The 21,048-nt window shown below is 38.4% G+C and overlaps 1 protein-coding gene and 1 long non-coding RNA gene across 3 annotated transcripts in view; one reads left to right on the top strand and one right to left on the bottom strand.

The window, feature by feature from the left end:
• Positions 1–21,048, top strand: part of TENM4 (teneurin transmembrane protein 4) — a 1,707,472-nt gene that overhangs the window by 366,489 nt on the left and 1,319,935 nt on the right. The gene's annotated exons all lie outside the window — the stretch shown is intronic.
• Positions 11,722–21,048, bottom strand: part of LOC138148316 (uncharacterized) — a 58,851-nt gene continuing 49,524 nt past the window's right edge. For both annotated transcript variants that reach the window (XR_011165022.1, XR_011165021.1), the window contains exons 2-3: positions 15,695–15,750; positions 11,722–14,228 (exon numbers count right to left, since the gene is read on the bottom strand). This is a non-coding gene — a long non-coding RNA (uncharacterized lncRNA). The remainder of the gene's footprint in view (positions 14,229–15,694; positions 15,751–21,048) is intronic.

Genomic DNA, 21,048 nt, shown 5'->3' with positions numbered 1-21,048 from the left:
CTTGACTCTCTACGTTGAATTTCCTTTATAGTTGATAGTTAAATCATGCATCTTGGTGTATTTTTTCTGTTCCACTTTTTTTCACCCTGTATCACTTCACAATGAGATCTTTCCAATTTCTCTGAATTATTCAAATTTTTATTGCTTGTGGCTCTGTAATAGACCATTACATTGAGATGCCATAATTTATTCAGTCACTTAACAAACAATGAGCACTGGCATTATTTTAAACTTTTTTTTCATCACAAATAATGGTCTTATGAACATTTTTTTAACATGTGGTTATCTTTTTGTTTTCAATAACTTCCTTAGGATATATATGTGTATGTGTTCATATTTACATATTTATATTTATATACTTCCAATAAAGGGATCTCTGGGTCAGAATGGATGAAAAAATTGGTAATTTTTCTTTCATTATTTCAAATTGTATTTCAGTGTGATTAAATGAATTCATAGTTCTACCAACACAGAATTAGTTGCCTGCCTTCTTACTGTTCCTCCCACAATGAGTTTTTCCATCATTTAGCATTTTGCTAAGTTTAAGCTTTTGCTCATTAAGCAAAATTTTGCTTATTGAGTTTATAAGTCAAGGTTACTTTAATTTTCACATTTCCACTTATTAGTGATTTTTAAATTGTTCAGGTGATTATTGATCATTTATATTGCCTCTATGGAAAACTATTCCTGTCCTTTGCCCACTTTATCTATTAGAGAATGGTTCTTCATCTTCTAGATTACATTCAGTTCCCTACAGACTTTGGAGGTTAGACTTAGGTGAGAGATTTTTTTTTTAAGCAATCGGGGTTAAGTAACTTGCTCAAGTTTACATGGCCAGTTATTTCTTGGTGTGGTGCTGAGTATCTGAGCCCAGATTTGATCCCCAGGTCATCCCGACACTGGAGCAGGTGCTCTTACTCGCTGAGTCACCTGGATGCCCCATGAGAGATTTTTAATACAAAGATTTTTTTTTCTCCCTCTGATTTTGTAATTGCCAATCCACAGAAAGATGTCTGTACTTCTTTTTTTTCATATATATATATATATATATGCATATATATATATTTGAATATTTGATTTTAAAACTTTCAATTCCAGATTCATTCCCTTCCCCCCTGCTACCCACCCCCACTGGGGAGACAAGCAGTTCAGTATAGGTTGTACATGTGCAGCTAATGCAAAGCAATAACATAGTAGATGTATTGTAAAAGACTGACTATATTTCCCTCCCTCCTATCCCACCTCCCACTTGTTCTATTCTCTGCTTTGATTCTGTCCCTTTTCACAAGTGGGTGCTTCCAACTTCCCTCCCCCCCAGCCTACCCTCCCTTCCATCATCCCCCCTCACATCCCCTTCCCCCCTATTCTCCTGGAGGGTGAGATCCCCTATTTAATGTGTATTTCCCTCCCTCCTCAAGCCAGATTCAATAGGAATAAGGTTGACCCATTCCCTTTTGCCTTCCTATTCTTCCCCTCCATTGTAACCATTTTCCCTTGCCTCTTCTGTATGAGATAGTTGCCCCACTCTGTCTCTCCCCATCTCCTCTCATTATATTCCTCTCACCTCTTAATTTCACCTTTTAAGTATGATCCCTTCCTGTTAAATTGGTCCCGTGCCTTCTATCTATGTATACCTGTAAACGTATATACACACATTCACATATGTATTCATATGCCCGCATACCCTCATATAAAGACATTATATATATATATTTCTAATCCCTTCAACTACTGAGAAGAGTTTCATAAGTTACAATTATTGTTTTTCTATGTAGGAATGTTAATAGTTCAACTTTGGCCAGGTGGCTCAGCAAGCAAGAGCACCGGCCCCAGTGCCGGGATGACCCGGATCAAATACGGGCCCAGACACTCAGCACCACACCCAGAAACAACAACTGGCCGTGCAACCCCGAGCAAGCCACTCAACCCCAATTGCTTTAAAAAAAAATAGTTCAACTTTGATAAGTTCCTTATGATTTCTTTTCCCTGTTTACCTTCTCATGCTTCTCTTGCTTCTTGTATCTGAATGTCAAATTTTCTATTCAACTCTGGTTTTTTCAGCAAGAACGCTTGAAAGTCCTGTATTCCACTGAATGACCATATTTTCCCCTGAAACATGATACTCAGTTTTGCTGGGTAGGTGACTCTTGGTTTTAATCCCAGTTCTCTTGACCTCTGGAATATCACATTCCAGGCCCTTCGATCCCTCAGTGTAGAAGCTGCCAGATCCTGGGTTATCCTGATTGTGTTTCCACAATATTCAAATTGTTTCTTCCTGGCTGCTTGTAATATTCTCTCCTTAATCTGGGAATTCTGGAACCTGGCTATAATATTCCTAGGAGTTTTCTTTTTGGGATCTTTTTCAGGAGGTGATCGGTGGATTCTTTCAACCTCTATTTTGCCCTCTAGTTCTAAAACATCAGGGCAGTTTTCTTTGAGAACTTCCTGGAGGATGCTTTCCAGGCTCTTACTTTGGTCATGGCTCTCAGGCAGTCCAATAATTTTTAAATTATCTCTCCTGGATCTATTTTTCCAGGTCAGTGGTTTTTCCCATGAGATATTTCACATTGCCTTCTATTCTTTCATTTGTTTGGATCTGTTTAACAGCATCTTGATTTCTCATAAAGTCATTAGCTTCCATTTGCTCCAATCTAATTCTGAAGCAATGATTCTCCTCAGTGAGCTTTTGAGATTCTTTTTCCATCTGGCAAATTCGACTTTTTAAGGCATTCTTCTCCTCATTGCCTTTCTGAGCCTCCTTTGCCATTTGAGTCAGTCTGTTTTTTAAGGTATTATTTTCTTCAGTCAGGCTGTTGACTCTCATTTCATAATTTTCTTGCATTGTTCTCATTTCTCTTCCCAATTTTTCCTCCACTTCTCTTATCTGCTTCTTAAGGTCTTCTATGGCCTGTAACCAGCTTGTATTTTCCTTTGAAGCTTTTGGTGTAGGAGTTCTGACTTCACTGTTTTCCTCCTGTTCCATGCCTTGCTCCTTCTTGTCCCCAAAATAGGAGTGTAATGTTAGAATCTTCTGTCTGCTTTGTTTCCTTTGCCTGCTCATTTTGCCACTCAATGATTTGGCTTTTGGACTTTTTGCCACAGTAGGACTCTGCCACCAGACAGGGGAGTTTTCGTCCCAAACTCTGGGGTTTTCTCAGCTGCCAGAGGTATTAGATGGGTACCCTCTCTGAGGTCTCCACACGCTCTGGCAAGCTGGACACACACCCCAGGACCTCCACCCTAGACTGCAATCCAGATCCAAGCAGGTTAAAAGCAAGAGTGATTTCCCCTCAGACTGGTGCTTGGTTCCCCTACACTCTGCAGGCCAGGAGCTGAAGCCGCCACATGGCGCTGGCAGGCTGTGCTGGCATCTCAGCAGTTTCTCTCTCTGGGGGTTAAAGCCACGCACTCCCACTTACTGGTCCCAAAGTCCAGACTGCACTGGCCTCTCACCTTGTCCTTCGCATGTATGTGTTGATAAATCTGGAAACGGTCACAGCTGCTGCTGATCTGGAGTCCCTCTGGCCAGCGGCTGGTCAGGCCCTCCCTGGGGCTAAAGCCTCAGCGTGGGGCTGTGCTTGGCTCCCAGAGCGTTGTGCTGGCCACTTCCTGCCGGCCTGCCGGGCTGTTCTCAGCGGGAGGTTAGCTTCTCTGTGTCATTTTGTGGGTTCTGCAGCTCCAAAGTTTGTTTAGAGTCCCCTTTTTACATGGATTGGGGAGGGTGGAAGCCGGAGCCGCGGGAGGGTCGTGCTTCTACTCCGCCATCTTGGCTCCGCCCCCCCCCCCCCCGATGTCTGTACTTCAATTAAGCAAAACTATTTGCGATGGCAACTGGTCTTTCACACATGTCATTCCTGAACTTCAGAAATGCCCTTCAGTTTCTGCTATGCCAAATCTACCCTGCTTTTCCTCTTTCCCAAACTTGTCAAAATTAATCTTGTCCCTAAAACTTGTCTAATTAACTTCAGTCAAGTCCAATTTCTCAATTAGGTCCCATCTCCTTATACACATTTCCATTATTTACATTAATCAGTTCAATTCAACAAACATTTATTAATTGCTATTGTTTGTATAGCTAAGTGCAGAGAACAGGTGCTAAGAACTTATTATATTCTTTCTAATTGTTAAGGAGATAATCACTCTTCCTTGATTCCTATTCCACTTGTTTTAGCTGCCATCAAATGTAAGAGATGACAGAAAATGGTTCAGAACATAAGCACTTAGAATACAGAATACTTGGCAGAGCAGTAGGAAATGGGATATTAGAGATAGAAAAGTCTTTTAGATATTAACCAGTCCAAAACTCCTCATTTTACATATGAGGAAAGAGGGTTCCAGATAAGGGAAGATCACACAGCTACTTATCAGTGCATAAGCTGAGCCTAGAATGCAGTAATTCTACTATTTAGTATACAACAGAGAAGACAGGAGGGGTAATATTATTATTGTTTAGTCATTTTTCAGTTGTGTCTGATTCTTCATGATCCCATTTGGGATTTTCTTGGCAAAGATACTGGAGTGGTTAGCCATTCCCTTCTCCAGCTCATTTTACAGATGAAGAAACTGAAGCAAACAGGGTTGAATCACTTGCCCAAGGTCACAATCTAGTAAGTGTCTGAAGCTGAATTTGACCTCAGCAAGATGAATCTTTCTGACTTCAGGGCCAGAATTCCCTCCACTGTGCTACCTAGCCGCCCAAAGGAAAATATTAAAGCCTTCAAATAATTTTGCAAAGAGGGAATACAAGAAACAAAATGCTCCAGTGGGATTTGATGATTCTCTAGTATTTATTTTATATAAAATATAGGATTACTACTTTGGCAGATCAAAAGCAATTGTATACATGCAAAGTAATATTCAATTTCTTTTCAATCAAAAGAAAACTGGAGTCAAAAATAGGAACCACGTCCTAGTCCAGATTTCTGCTAATTCAACCTTCATCTATTTACTTTCCTTCTCTATGGCTTAGTTCATACATCTATTTCCCGCATAGATATATACATATGAATGTGTATGTACACACATATACACATACATGTCGGTTTGTATTGTTATTTAATCTCACTCCATTTACAAATGCCATATTTTTCATAAGATTTCTTAGTATCTTATTTTCCTTTCTGCATTTATTCTTAGTCTAGTGCCTCCATACATAAGTAAGTGCTTAATAAATGTCAGTTGGTGAATTATTCATTCTAATTTATATTAGATCTATCTGTGCTTATGTCTTATTAAGGAAATGTCCACATATTATTTCATCTTTGTATCTTCTGCCAGTGCCTAGCACAGGGTCTAACCTGTAGCTAATACATGACCATCAAAAGAATGCTAAGGGATTCACTTCAAATGGCAGGAAACCAATTCCTTATAATCACGAATGTCTATGGCCCAAGGAATCTGTGGAAAAACACAAACTGTGCAAGCAAGAACCCTGTGGCATTCAGGTGTGTGCCTTTGCTGGCCCTAAGAACCCAGGCCCTCTCCCCCTTTCTGCATAGGGGCAAATATAATTCCCCATTAAGTTGAAAAAAATAATTTGTAGGGAAAGCCCCAGATGCTAAATTATAGCTTATTTGTGGGCCAAGAGAATAATTAATATGATTTTGCATTTTCAATTGACTTTTCTAGTGTTAATAACACTGTGCCATCCTCATAGGGCATGTTCCTATTAGTTTTAGGAAATTGAGGCACTGCCAGCAGCTGGGTCTTCCTAAGACAACACAGTGAGATCCTGCCAGCTAAAAAGGGGTTTTCCCCAACTTACAAGATCTTGGACTGTTTTACTTCCTGTAGGGAATGTTCCAGGGGAATGTTACAGGAAGTAAAACAGTCCAAGAGCTTATAAGCTGGGGAAAACCCTCTGTTCTATGATTTGGGGGACTTGGGGTCTAGTCTACAATCTAATACCACCTAACTTTACAAATTATTAAGTGATCATTAAGGTTCGATTTGACTTTGACATTCTGTATTATAAGCTCCCTTCCAGCTCTAAAATTCTATCTTCTAGTATTCTATTTTCTAATCCTGTTCTAATGGTCTAGGTTTGTGTTTCAAAATCTAACATTTTACACTCTTCTAGCTATAGCTTTCTAAGTACAAGGAATCCGGCTTGAGGAAATCATGAACAAAAATTTACAAAATTTTTAGCAAGAATAGTGACAGTCTTTCCTCCACTGGAGTAAACTCTTTCTTCCCCCTTCATGCATTCAGTAAATAATGCTAGATGTTGGCACAAAGGGGAAGAGAATATGTCCATGGCCTTCAAGATCCTATGGTACATTGTAGAGAAAAAGGAATAAGGAGAGAAAGAAGTGAGCATAATGATTGGGAAGACCAAATATATTTAAAATATTCTGATACTTAAATGCTTCCATATATCTGTGGAAATAATCCAGCCTGGATTTGTTCCCTTTGCTTTTCCAGCTATTCTTCCCAATATTAATTTAATGAGGACCATTCCCACTTCTTCATATAGCAAGTGCAGTTCACATTGAGGCATTAGAATCCAAATATGGTGTTTCTGTTGATGATGATGATGAAGAAGATAAAAATCACTATGGAATGGCTGGCAAATCTTTTACATTCATTTCCATTGTCTCCTATTTAGCTATTCTTTACTTTTAAGTCATTATTATATATAACACATATTATATAATATTATAATTATCAGGGGCAGCCAGGTGGCTCAGCGAGTAAGAGCACTGGCTCCAGTGTCAGGATGACCTGGGGATCAAATCTGGGCTCAGATACTTAGCACCACACCCAGAAATAACTGGCCGTGTAACCTTGAGCAAGTTGCTTAACCCCTATTGCTTTAAAAAAAAAAAGAAATGAATGTTGAAAACTAAATATATAATAATTATCATATATGGTTTTATTATTACATTTGTCTTTGTGTCCTAATGTATGGAATTTTTTTTCATAAAACTTCCATGTGCTCAAGTCAGCAAACATTTCTTAAGCTCTTACTCTGTGTCAGGTACTGTGTTAAACAGTAGATGTATAAAGAAAAGCAAAACCAGTCCCTACTGTCAAGGAGAGATATCATGCAAACAATTACAGCTACATCTCATTTTGTTGTGCTTTGCTTTATTGCACTTCACAGATATCGTATTTTTTACAAACTGAAGGTTCACGGCAATCCTATCCTGAGCAAGTCTATCAGCATCCTTTTTCCAACAGCAGGTGTTCACAGTGTCTCTCTGAGTAATATTTTGATAATTCTCACAATATTTCAAACTTTTTCATTATTTGTCTGTCATTTTGAACTTCGTTGTTACTATTGTAATTGATTTTGGGTGCCATGGAACATACCAAGTAAGACAGTGAATTTAATCAATAAATGTGTGTTTTCTGACTGTTCCACTGACTAGTTGTTCTACAGTATTTCTCCTTCTTCTCTGTCTTCCCTATTTCCTGAGGTCCAACAGTATTGAAATTAGGCTGACTAATAACCCTACAACTACAAACTCTACAAGGTTTCAAATGAAAGGAAATTGTCAATTGGTGTGGCAAATTTCACTGTTGTCTTGTTTAAGAAATTGCCACCGCCACCCCAACCTTCAGCAACCATCAGCATGGTCAGTCAGTAGCCATTAACATGGAGGCAAGACCTTCCACCAGCAAAAAGATTACAACTTGCAGAAGGCTCAGATGATGGGTAGCAGTTTTTAGCAATAAAGTAGTTTTAATTAAGGTATGGACATTGTGCTGTTTAATCCATATTTCAAGTCTTTTCCTCTATTGTTACTTTTTTTAAAGTGCTGCTTTCATCACTATCTCCTTGTGTATTTTGAGAATAGAAATTTACTTGAGAAATTTATTCTCAAAATCTAGAGAAACAAATCTCTCATTGATCCCTCTGTTGTTTTTTCACTGTAAATTTTGTATGGTTCTTAAACTCAATCAACATTTTTCTCTTTTCGTCCCTTTTATTCTGGGGTAATTTATCTTGTTGTGACTTCCTTGGCAGCTGTATTTTTTCTTATGTTTCTGTTGTCTGGTAAAGCAAAGTGAGTAATTTATTGGCCCCTTTTAAAAATATTTATAATACCTCTATTTTATCGACTATCTTTTTAAAATGATTATTTGGTTCAAGTTTGCAAAGCATACCACCTTGGGTTGCATTTTGAGTTTCTTTGCTCTACAGAACATGTTATTCCGTTCCCTCCTGTGTTTTCTGGCAGATGCAGAATAATCTTGTGTTACTCAATTTTCTTCTCATTTATATTTAAAGGTTTCTTCTGGTTACTTGCAGAAAATTTTTGTTTGTTCCTGGAATTATGAGATTTAACTGCTATGTGTCTTGGAGTTGACAATATAGGCTTATTTTTTGTGTTGACAATTTGTGGTTTCTTTTGATTGAGATTTTGTGTCTGTTTTCATAGAAGTTCTGGGCAGTTTTGTTGTATTATTTCTTGTATCTTGATGTTCAAGGTTTTTTTTGCTGTTTTACTTGTCCTATTCTTCCAGGAGATCTATAATCCTTAAATTGTCTCCAGCCCTCCTCCCTCTTAGATCAATATCTTTTACTTGTATAGAGATTATTTCTTTTAATATTTAATATTTTTGCTTCTCTTCTTCCAGATCATTCTTCATTTCTGTATATTTGAATTTCTAATCAATCACTCCCAATTTGGTTGTTGTTTTGGTTTGTTTTGTTTTTTTTTTTGTGAGGTTTGCCATCATATATTAAAGTATTTCTGTCCTACCAATTATTTCTGTTGTATAGGCAATCAGTTCTTCTCTTATGGTCTTTATTTCTCTATTGGAATATTCTGCTGTGGTTCCAAAACACTTTCCTAGCGATAATCCTATAAAGCAGGTAGATCAATCCAATCAATAAACATTTATTAAGTGCCTACTATGTTCCAGGCACAGTGCTAAGTGTTGAGGATACAAAGAGGGGAAAAGTCAGTCCTTGCCCTCAAGGAGTTTCCATTTTAGTGGAGGAGCTTACATTCTAATAACAAAGCAGAGATTATTCTTCTCATTTTACAGGAAATGAAACTAGAGTCAGAGAAGTTAAAATTATTTTATCAGAAGCCCATAGCGGATGAGTGTCAGAGCTGAAATTAACATCTAGGTCTTTCCTAAATGCAGGTGTAATTCTCCTTCCACTGCCCCACAATGCCTCTAGGTCAGAACTTTTTAACTTGGGGTATATGAACTTGGTTTTAAAAATGCACACATACACACATACATATATGTATATAGACACACATGTATTTCTGTGATCATTTTTTTCCTTTTTAATCCTATGTATTTTATTTTATGCATTTTAGAACATGATTCTGAGAAAGGGTCCCCCAGCTTTACTGAAACTACTAAAGAGATCCATGATACTTAAATAGATTAAGAACCCCCTGCTCCACAAAACACTTTCTTCACAATAACTCTCTTATGATATATTCTAGGTATTGGCATCACCATATTAGAGATGAGGATAATGAGAGCAGGAAAAGAGAAGTGACTTGTCTAAGACCACAGAGTGACAGAGACATTGTTCAAAGACAGGCGTTCTTATTAGAACTATTAGAATAGCAATTAGTTTGCTATTCTTTGTTCTGGAGCAGACTCTGAAGTGCTGGGAGTGGACGACCAAGGGTATTTAGGTGTAAGACAAGCCAAAACATCCTTTCCATGGCAGTCAGTCTGATTCCAATGTCCTCTGAACATCTGGATTTATTTATTTTTTTTTACTTTTTTTAAGTACCCTTAGCTGCCAGGCGTTAGAGTGCTCTCATAAAATTTAAAGTCTTTTTAAATAATTAAGACCAAAGCTCAGTGCAGTGGTCAAAAGGAAGGACATTTGCCTGTGGCCCTGTAAATTATCCTGGCTTCTGGCCCAGGGCCCAGCCCTGACAGAAGCACAGATCCACGTAAGAGATAATCTTTCAAACTCCCAATTAAAGAAGGCCCAAGTAATCTCCCCCTCCTTTCTTCTTGAAGATGAGTTATGGAAAGAAGTTGGATAAATGACTCTCATCTTTCTGACAGCAAGTACTCTTTCTGACAGATTTAGGGTTTTGTACACACCTCTGTCCCATTCTCTAATTTAGTACTTGTGGCATTCACCTCAACTGTTTTCCAAGTCAAAAGATGTGCATTCCTGTACTGGTTCACTGTTTGCTATTGTATGACTTTATAAAAATCACTTAACTTTGAGCTTTGAGGTTCAGCTTCTTCATCTGTAAAATGGAATTAATAATCCTTGGATTATGGGACTTTCACAAGATAGTTGAGAAAAAAGCTCTCCATATATCTAAAAATGTCATTGGTACTTTAAGATTTACAAAGAGTTACCTTCTCAACTGTCTTGTGATAATTTGAACATCCAAAGATTGTTAACCCCATTTATTTTATATATTATATACATAAATATATTAAGTAATATACATGTATATAACTCATATGTGGGGATTTTTATGTATGTGTATATATATATATATATATATATACACTTCTATGTATATATACATATATATGTAAACAGAAAGAGAGAAAAGCTAGGTGGCACAATGGATAGAGTGCTGGGTCTGGAGTCAGAAAAACTCATCTTTCTTACTTCAAATCTGGCTTCAGATGCTTAACCAGCTATGTGACCCTGGGCAAGTCACTTAACCCTGTTTGCTTCAGTTGCTCATCAGTAAAATGAGCTTGGGGAGGAAATGGCAAACCACTCCGGTAAATTTGCCAAGGAAACCCCAAATGGAATCACCAAGAGTCAGACATGACTGAAAAAACTGAACAACACCACACACATATACACATACATATATGTGCATATGTGTACACATACACACATACATTTACACACATTATATTACACAGTTTTACACTAAGCTATGGGTGAAGTAACTAAGGTACCAGTTCTGAAGTCAAGGGAACATGAATTGAAATCCTGCCTCAGAGGCTTAACCTCAGACACACTGACTCTGTGACCCTGAGCAAGTCATTTATTCTCTTTCAGCCTCAGTTTTCTCATCTGTAAAATAGAAATAATAATAGCACCTACTTTACTTTTAGGATTGTTATGAGGATTAATTAAAAATTAAATGTCAGGATTAAAGTAATTAAAAATTAAACATATGTGACACATCTTGCAAACCTAAAGCATTAAAAAATGCTCACTGTCATTATTATTGGAAGATAGAAAGAGAAATGAGCCCTAGCCCATAACTTTGAGAAGCTTGCAGATTAGTAGGAGAGACAAGACTAACACAGCAAAAAAATGAAGAGACAGCAATATGAAAGTCTAGAATTGAAAACTCAATTTTGTGTGCAAAGTAGGAGCCTAGAAAAAGGAAGCAAAGGTTTCACTGATGGGCAAGATAGTCATGAGGTAATTTCTTTATGTTCTCAAGACTTTAGCAGACTGCCATTTCTATCACTTCTGACCTGGCCCCTTCCACTCCCAGTCCCCAAATTCTTCTTATTGTAGAACACAGCATGCAAATGAACCCAGGACTTAAGATCTAGTCTGAGGCAGCTAGATATTGCAATGGATAAGAGAACTGGATATGGAAGCAATAAGCCCTGAGTTCAAATGCTGCCTCAGACACTAGCTGTGTGACCCTGGGTAAGTCATTTAATATATTCTTTGCCTCAGTTTCCTCATCTGTAAAATGGGCCAAAATGATACTACCTACCTCCCCTGGTTATGGTAAAACACTTTACACATCTTAGATCTCTGTATAAATGCTAGTGATAATGGTGAAGATGACAGTGATGATGATGATGATGATGATGCTAATCCAAGCTTGAAAAGCTATTCTGTCCATCATTTTAACAACGCTGTAAGGCAGGTGCTATTATTTCAGTTGACAAACCTGAGGCTGATAGAGATTAAGTGATTTGTTTAGGTTCATACAACTAGCAAGAGTATAAGGCAGAATATAACTCAGGCCTTTCTGACTCTAGGTCTAGTACTCTATCCATTTAAACCTCTAGGTGCCTGGCTTATCTCATCTGCTCAGTTAAATTAAAGCATCATTAGAGGCAAAGACTGTGATTTACATTTATTCCATATTTTCTTTTTTTAAGTTAGTTTATTTATTTTTAATTTTCAACATTCACTTCCATAAGTTTCAAATTTTCTCCCCCTTCTCCCTCCCTGAGATGGCCTGCAATCTGATATGGGCTTTACATATACATTCCTATTAAACATATTTTCACATTAGTCATGTTGTATAGAAGAATTAGGATGGATGGGAAAGACCATGAGAAAGAAAACAAAACAAAACAAAAAAGAAAGTAGTCTGCTTCACTCTACATTCAGACTATAGTTCTCTGGATGTGTATGGCATTTTCCATCATGTGTCCTTTGGAATTGTTTTAGGTCCTTGCATTGCTGAGAAGGACTAAATCTATCAAATTCAGTCATAGTGCAATGTGACTGTTAATGTGTATGCTGTTCTCCTGGTTCTGCTCCCCTTACTCAGCATCAGTTCATTTAAATCTTTACAGGTTTTTCTGAAGTCTGCTTGTTCATTATTTCTTATAGAACAATAATATTCCATTACATTCATATACCACAACTTGTTAAGTCATTCCCCAATTGATGAGCATCCCCTCAATTTCTAGTTCTTTGCCATCATAAAAAGAGCTGCTCTATTTTTGTACATGTGGGTCCTTTCCCCATTTTTATCATCTCTTTGGGATACAGCCCTAGAAGTGGTATTTCTGAGTCAAAGGGTATGGGCATTTTTATAGCCCTTTGTGCATAGTTCCAAATTGTGCTCCAGAATGGTTTGATCAGTTCACAATTCCACCCACAATGAATTAGTGTTCCAACTTTCCCACATCTTCTCCAACATTCATCATCTTCCTGTTTTGTCATCTTAGTCATCTCTCTAATCAATAATGACTTACATTTATTCCATATTTTCAATAGGCCCTAGAAAAATTCTCAGGGCACAATAGGTATTTGACAAATTGAGTGTCAGAGTTTCATCTGAATTCACACTCCAGCTCTGCCTCTTGCAAGCTGTATGATCTTGGCCAAGTGTAAAGTCAAGCATGAGCCCCTTTCCCGAGGACTGTTGCTATGAACAGCTTTCAAAGTTTGGATTACATAGTATAGCGAACTCTCTATTTATTCAATAACAAATCAGAGCAAAAAATCCACAGAAAATCAAGTTACAGCATTCACAATGTTACAACTTATACCAGAAAATCAAAATGCAGCATTCACCATTCAACTCAACAACTTATCACTAAAATGGCCATGTAGTTTTCACCAAAGTGGTCACATAATTTTAAACAAAGTACATTCATTTAGTCAATCACAAAATTCTTAATTCAATCACAAAGTATAGGAGTCAAAGTTCTCCACCCCTAAGTCACAGTAAACCATAATCTCCTCAGTCAGTACACAGTATCCCAAGTGAAGTCTTCTTTCAGCTCGACTTGAGGCTGGTTCTCAGCTTCCATGGTTCCTCTTCCATGGTCCCAGCTCCAACTGTCACCTGGGTTCAAAGGCAGGCAGCTCCCAGTTCCTTGTCTAGATCCTTATCCAGTTCCTTCATATTGAAGTTCACACTATCCAGTCCACCTCATGTCCTTCACAGTTCCTGTTTCTGGGAAGACAAAGCTTGACAGAGCCACAATAATATTCATACACATTGCCAGCACTGTCATCAATTCACTACCTGACTGTGAAATCAACTCAGACCCACCAACAAGGTCTGACAACTCAGCACAAATCATCAACATAGAACTAAACACAGGCCCAAAAACAGGATCCAAGAGGTCAGCACAAATCATCAGTAAAGTCCCAGACCTCCAAAACCCTCTTCCAAGACTTCTGAAAACATACAACCAGAAAATCCTCTTTCGGGGCTTCCAGTGAGGTCCCAAGGCTTCTGTACAAAGTATCACAAACAAACATCAACACAGAGCAGACAGACAGAATGCCGGGGCAGTTTTTCTCCTTCTTGACCCTGCCACTACAAGAGTCTTCTTCTCAGTTCTGCTCTCTCCAGCCTGGGCCTCTCTTTATATATGGTCATTAGCTCCTCCCCTTCCTATTGCAGGAGTTCATGAATTCTAGGGTTCACAAGTTGTAGGGTTCTCATGTTCTGGTTCTTAACAGACTTGATACAAGGCTCAAAAGAAACTTGACATGAAAAAAGGTGTTAATTCAATAGCTTAAATGAGGTATGAACTACTTCTGTGCTTGCCATCACACCAAGTCATTCAACTTATTTGTGCTTCAATTTCCATATCTGTAAAATAAAGGGATCAGATTAGATAACCTTAATTCTCCTTGAAATCCTAAAGCAATAATCCTAGGATCCTAGGAAGTCTCTACTAAAACCCCTTCAGCATTAGCTCCTTATGTCTCAGACACCTCTTGAAAATGTTTCCAGCCCCAGAGAGATTCAAAGAAAGATTGTGATTTCTGGGAGAAACTGGGAGACATCAAGAGCTATCCTTGGGCCTTCCCATCTCTAGGCCCCAATTTCTCTACTTGTAAAATGAGAGGATTGGACAAGCTGGTCCTTTAGGTCCTTTCTGGATTTAACAGCAGATGATTCTAGAGCTCTCTCATTGCAGTTGCCAAGTGCTTTATTCTATCCAGAAGCTTCTCAAATCACTCTCCCTCTATTCATGTGGCTTAAGGGAAGACTGTGCAGCAGCACAGGTAGTGCTGTAGATAAAGCACTCAGCCTGAAATTAAAAAAAAATAGAAGTTCAAATCAAGCCTCAGAAACTTACTAGTTATATGACTCTGTACAAGTCACTTAACTTTGCCTCGGTTTCCTCATTTGTAAAATGAGCTGGAGAAAGAAATGGCAAACCTCTCCAGTATCTTTGCCAAGAGAAGACCAAACAGCATCATGAAGAGGAGGACAAGACTGAACAAAGACATGGGAAATTTCCAATATATTGAATCAGAAAAACAGCATCCCAGTTGGAGTTCTGCTTCGTAATTGTTTGACTTTGAACAGATCAGTTCTTCTCTCTGGACTCAGTTTCTTCAATTAGAAAATGAGCATCATGATCCCTACCCTGCCTACCTCACAGTGTTATTGTAACCCTCTTCATATACTGAATGTATTAAATGCCTCTCCTGTACTAGACCAGAGATGTACAAAAACCCACTTAATGACCTGTGTGACTCAGGAAGGATATAACCTCCCTGAACCTCAGGTCCCGTCCAGTGCTATATCTCTGACCCTGTGATGCTATGAATAGTCCTGACCCTCACAGAGCTAACATTCTACTAAATCCATTGATTTTTCCCTTCATATCAGAGGACTCTTCAGTGTCATGTCCTTCACAACACTATTCCAAAAAAAAAATGCCATTAACTATACAGAGAAACAGGTAATGCCTGGCATACAGTAGGCACTTAATAAATGCTTGTTGACTTGGTTTTGTATAATGAGAATGTGACTCACAGAAGACTTGAGTTCCAGTTACCAACTAACTATATGACTTTGGAAATTCATCTGCTCTGAGACTCAGTTTTGCCAGTTTTCCCCATGGGCACAAAAGTACTCTATCCCACAAGGATGTTGTGATGGTTAATGAAATAATATATGTAAAGTACTTTGGAAAACATAAAGCTATATAAATGAGTCATTATTAAATTATGGTAGTAATTAGATGAAAGAAAATTGTATAAAAATACTAAAATAGTACTATTATACTGATGATAAACAGTCCCCACTAATACAGTACTTACCAAAAGAATCCAAAATATCTTAGAAGCTGTATTCAAAGCCTGAATGACAATGCAGTCTAGGAAGAAATAGAAAAGTTCAACATTAATGAGAAATGACCTTCATAACTCACTTGGTCTCCCTTGGGTTTCATTTACAGAATATTCCATATTTTTTCATATCTAATTCCAATCCATCTCTTATCACCACTGTAGAAATATTAATAATGATAGTTTTGTTTAGGATCCTTTTCTATAAAATTATTTCCATTCCCCCCTTTTTGTGTGTTTAAAAGTAATTGTAATATTTTTAATATCCTAATATGTGAAGCTGATATTCTTAGCTGGCTGCTGTCTAGAAGAGGCTTGGATAAGTATCAGGTGACCCCAAACTATGACCCTTCTGGGGCTGCCTCCCACTGATTTTTTGTACCTCATCTGGGCAGGCGGTTTACTAAAATCACTAAGAATTTGTTTCTATATTCCCATCTGAGAGCTAGGATTTCTTGAGTTTCTTTCTCTTACCTCTCATCTTCCTTTTTAAATTTTGTAATGATAATAATAACTGATATTTACACATTGATCATTATATCTGATGTTTATATATTGATTGATAATGGCAATTGATCTTTATACATTGATAACTGATACACACTGCTAATAATTGTTGTTTGCATATTACTTGATAATGATAACTGATCTTTACACATTGGTTGATAACTGATATTTACATATTAATCAGTGATAACTGATATTTACACATTGGTTCTGATAAATTGTATTTGCATATTACATGTTGTAGTTTATGAAGTGCTTTGCATTGTGCTCTCAAACTTAAACCTGCAACAAATCTGTGATGAAAATATCACAGCTATTATTATACCTCTTATTCTCATTTTATAGATGACTTCACTGATACTGAGAGAGGTCAGATAACTTCTCATGGTGAGGTAACTAGTAGATATTTAAGAGAGGAGTTAATGATAGATGTTCTTGATGACAGGTTGTCTGATGACAGTTGTCTTTCCGGTAGATGTTGGTCTGGGTGGTGGTGGTGGTGGTGGTGGTGGTGGTGGTGGTGTGTGTGTGTGTGTGTGTGTGTGTGTGTGTGTGTGTGTGAGTGATGGGGGGGGGAGGAGGGGTGGAAGGGAGAGAAAAAAGGGAGACAAAGACACATGGAGAGGAGGAAGAGAGAAGGGGAGGGGAAAGAGAAAGAGGGATAAAGAAAGAAGAGGGAGAAAGGCGTGGGGACGAAAGGAACAGAGATTCAGAGAGAGAAGGGAGGAGAGGATGAGGATAAAGGGAAAAGGGAGGTGGGGAATGGTAGGTTACATGGTATAGTAGTGGACAGAGTCTGATTCTGATTAGAGAAGACTTGAGTTCATGCCTTGTCTCTGCCACACATGGGCTATGGGACCATGGATAGTAGTTTAACCTTGCAAAACTCCAAGCAATTCTCTAAAAGTATCAGTTACAGCGCAGTTGTTCATCTTTATTGGTAAAAGGAACTTTCTCAACAAGATCAATCAATCAGTCAATATTTATTAAGTATATACTATGTGTCAAACACTGTGCCAAGTCCTGGGGATACAAAAAGAAGAAAAATACAGTCCCTGCCCTCAGAGTTCACAATCTAATTGAATTCCCAATACCAATGAAATCTCAAGCCATGTCATATATAGATAGTTTTATAAGTAGATATATGTATTCACATATGTATGTGTGTATTTGTATATACATATATGTATAGATACAAGCACATAGACACACATGACCCAAAAAGATTAAGACCCCTTTTATCAAACTCTACACAGGGTACCCCCAAAAGTCTTACTGAAGTTTTAAGCCATTCAAGCACAAAATTGCGCCAAGTCTTTTGGAACACCCTGTCTAACATTTATAGGGAATATGTATGATGATAACAATACCAATAACTTGCTTATGCCACACCGTGAGATTTTTGTCTTGGTTTTTGCGGTTTAGTAGAATAGAAACAGGAAGAATATCAGTAACTGCAGTCTAAGAAATGGCATCTCCTTGAATTTCTGAGATAAAGAAAACTCATATGCTGCTGAGTGGAATTAGAGGAAGTCACAAAACTTAGCTGCCAGAGTCCACAACAAATTCATGTTATCTAACCTTAGTCTGAGATACATCTCTTACCAAGAAATGGCATTGGGCATATCCTAGAGACAACTAACAACAAATCATCCCTTTTAAACCAAGCTTCCGTAGATCTAGGTCCAGCAGCTCAGGCTAAAATTGTCAGCTTTCCTTTCTCTGTGCCTGCCTTTATTTCTCAAGGGCATATATTAGCCCCAGAGCAGGAAGTCTCTGTAACTAGAGCTCACACTGACACACGGGGCTTTTGTGTATATTAGTTCCTCTTGTCCTCACCAGATGCCTGTGCAGGCAATAGTCCAGGTAATTTATCCCCATTTTACAGAGGAGAAAACTGAGTCTCAAAGAGGAAAGGTAACTTGTCACAATTATAAAGAATATGGTGAACAGTCACCAAGTGACCAAATATACTTCTAGTATATTTCTATTTAGACTACACTGTGCCCTTATGTCTTTCCATTCCTCTTTGTTCATACATTGAATCATAAAATCCTAGATCTGGAAAAGACCTTAGACATAGAATATGTTAACTTGAAGGGACACATCAGAGCTGGAAGGGACTTTACATGCCACATTGTCTGATCCCCTTATTTTGAGTGAATGAATGAAAAAGTATTTATTTAACTCTTGCCATGTGCTAGGCAGCATGCTAAGCCCCTTTAACAGGGTTTAGACAAAGACATACTCATAACAAAAATCAGAGTTACAGAACCACAGAATTTCAGACTTGTAGGTGACTTCACTGACCATCTCACTTGACCCAAGCCCACACAAAATCCCCACGACAACATACATACCCAACAAGTAATTACTTCTTGTTATGTTTAATCATTTATCCATCATGACCCCTTTGGGGATTTTCTTAGCCAAGCTACTGAAATGGTTTGCCATTTCCTTCTCTAGTTCTTTTTACAGATGAGGAAACTGAGGCCAGCAGGATTAAGTGACTTGCCCAGTGTCACACAGCCAATAGGTGTCTGAAACTGGATTCAAACTCAGGTCTTCCTAACTCCGAGTCCCAAACTTTATCCCCTATGCCACCTAGCTACCCAAGTGATCATCTAACTCTGCTTGAAGACCTCTTGTGAGGCAACCTTCACCCTTTCAAGGCAGCTCATTCCACTGTTGGACAGCTCTAACGGTAAGGAAATGTTTTTTTTTCAAACATGATACCTTAAATTTGACTCTTTGAAATTTCCACCCATTGATCTGAGACATAACAACAGCATATGTCCCCTCAATCCCTCAATCCCAATTAATATTATGCCATGGAGCCTTTCTCCTGCAGCTTTTCTGGGCTGCCAAGGAACTGTGGAGATACAAAAATAAATAAGATTCAGCTTCTGTCTCTCAGGAGCTGCAACTGTAATGCAAGTTAGAATGTAGAATGTCTTAGAGAGGTATGAACACAGCAATATGAGAGTTCAGCAGAGAAGGAAATCACTTCTGCCTCCCTTCACATTATAATCCCAAGCAGAACTACCTGCCTGCAAAAAACTCATTTTATCACTCATTCGCCAAATATTTATTGAGTTCCTACTGTGCAGAACCCTGTGCTAGTTGTCGAGGAAGATCCATCAATTTATCAAAGATTTTTGTCAGCTAGATGCCTATGTATCACATTGAGCTCTCCCTCGTCCTCTACATTTATGGGTGATGGCATACTCAGACTTGACCCGGACATAGCACTCTGGCTGCCCTCGTAGACTATATGACCCCTTGCTAGGATCTTATGGAGGGGATTTCTGGTTAGACAGGGGTTCAACCCTACACATCCTCTGGAGTTAGTTCTAACTCCAAATGTAAGATTCTGTGGGTTGACTTTCCCTCCTAACCCTTAATCTCTTGATAGGGGTATGGTGGGGGTGTGACAAGCAATCTATTTGACTTTGGGAAAGCAATTTTCCTTCTCCCAGCCCCTTTTTCTTTTTTTTTTCCAAAATGTTAAATTAAGATTCCATTTGTCAGCTTTGCAATTTTGGGTAAGTCACTAACCTCTGTGAGCCTCCTTTTCATTATCAATAAAATGAAAGGAATTAATTAAATGATATCAAAAGTGACTTTCAATTCTAAATCTGATCCTATGGTCATAGAAAGGGGACCAATGATCTCAGAGTCTCCCAAACCACTCCCCTGCTAGCTATCTTGATATACTGTCACAAAATCATGCATTCATAAATTTAGAACTGAAAGTATCCTTAGATGTTATCAAATCCATTCTCCTCTCCCCCACCCCCAACTCCATGAACTAAGGAGTCAAAAAGGTTAAGTTTTATATTATCTCCTTCCTGTCTAATAATCTCTTCATGAGGTCATATGTCTCCTTAAGCTTTAGCCCCCTAAACTTATTCTTTATTCATTTTAAACTTTAAAATTTTCTCAGGCTGTTACCTCTGCTGTGATTGCACTTTTCTCCCCACCCCCACCTCAACTCTATAGTTAAAGAATTCACCTCCACACTTTTCTTTACTCTCAAATCCCTCACTTCCTTATCTTATCACTACTCCTGTCTTGTCAAACTCCAACCATGAATTACTCCTACCATCTGCCTCCTCTACTCCTACTCATATACTACTGAATAGAATTAGAGGTAGTCACAAAACTTAGCTGCCTGGGTCCACTACAGATTCATGTTATCTAACTTCAATCAGAGTCCTTGCACAAAAAAGAATTTAAAAGGAAGAGATGTCTGACAGCTGAACCAAATGCTAGTTACACGAAAGACCGCCATATATAGTGAATAGTGAGCAAGTCCATTTATCCAAGAAGATAGTAAACAGAAGCCAGAGGAGTTACATAGATGGGAATATACCAAACGATCTATAATAGAGGATGCTCCACCACTGGGAACAAGAAACCTTGTTCAGCCAAGAGAGAGTCCTCTATTTAATCCCAGAGCAAATTCTCCAAAATCTCTATAGAGACAGATTGGAAATCAGAGACATGTTGAAATGCATACTTCTCTATGGTCTGCACCTTCCTGAACACACACACACACACACACACACACACACACACACAGACACTGTGTGTGTCTCTCTGTCTCTCTCTCTCTGTCTCTGTCTCTCTCTCTGTCTCTCTCTGTCTCTGTCTGTCTCTCTGTCTCTCTGTCTCTGTCTCTGTCTCTCTCTGTCTCTGTCTCTCTCTCTCTCTCTGTCTCTGTCTGTCTGTCTGTCTGTCTATCTCTCTCTGTCTCTCTCTCTCTGTCTCTCTCTCTGTGTCTCTCTCTGTGTCTCTCTCTGTCTCTCTGTCTCTCT

This window comes from Petaurus breviceps, unplaced genomic scaffold (assembly GCF_028583685.1).
Source record: "Petaurus breviceps papuanus isolate PSGF00001 unplaced genomic scaffold, PetGlider_PUasm1.0 90823, whole genome shotgun sequence".
NCBI classification, from domain to species: Eukaryota; Metazoa; Chordata; class Mammalia; order Diprotodontia; family Petauridae; genus Petaurus; species Petaurus breviceps.
Note: the sequence above shows the minus strand (reverse complement) of the source record. Positions and strands in the feature narration are given on the sequence as shown.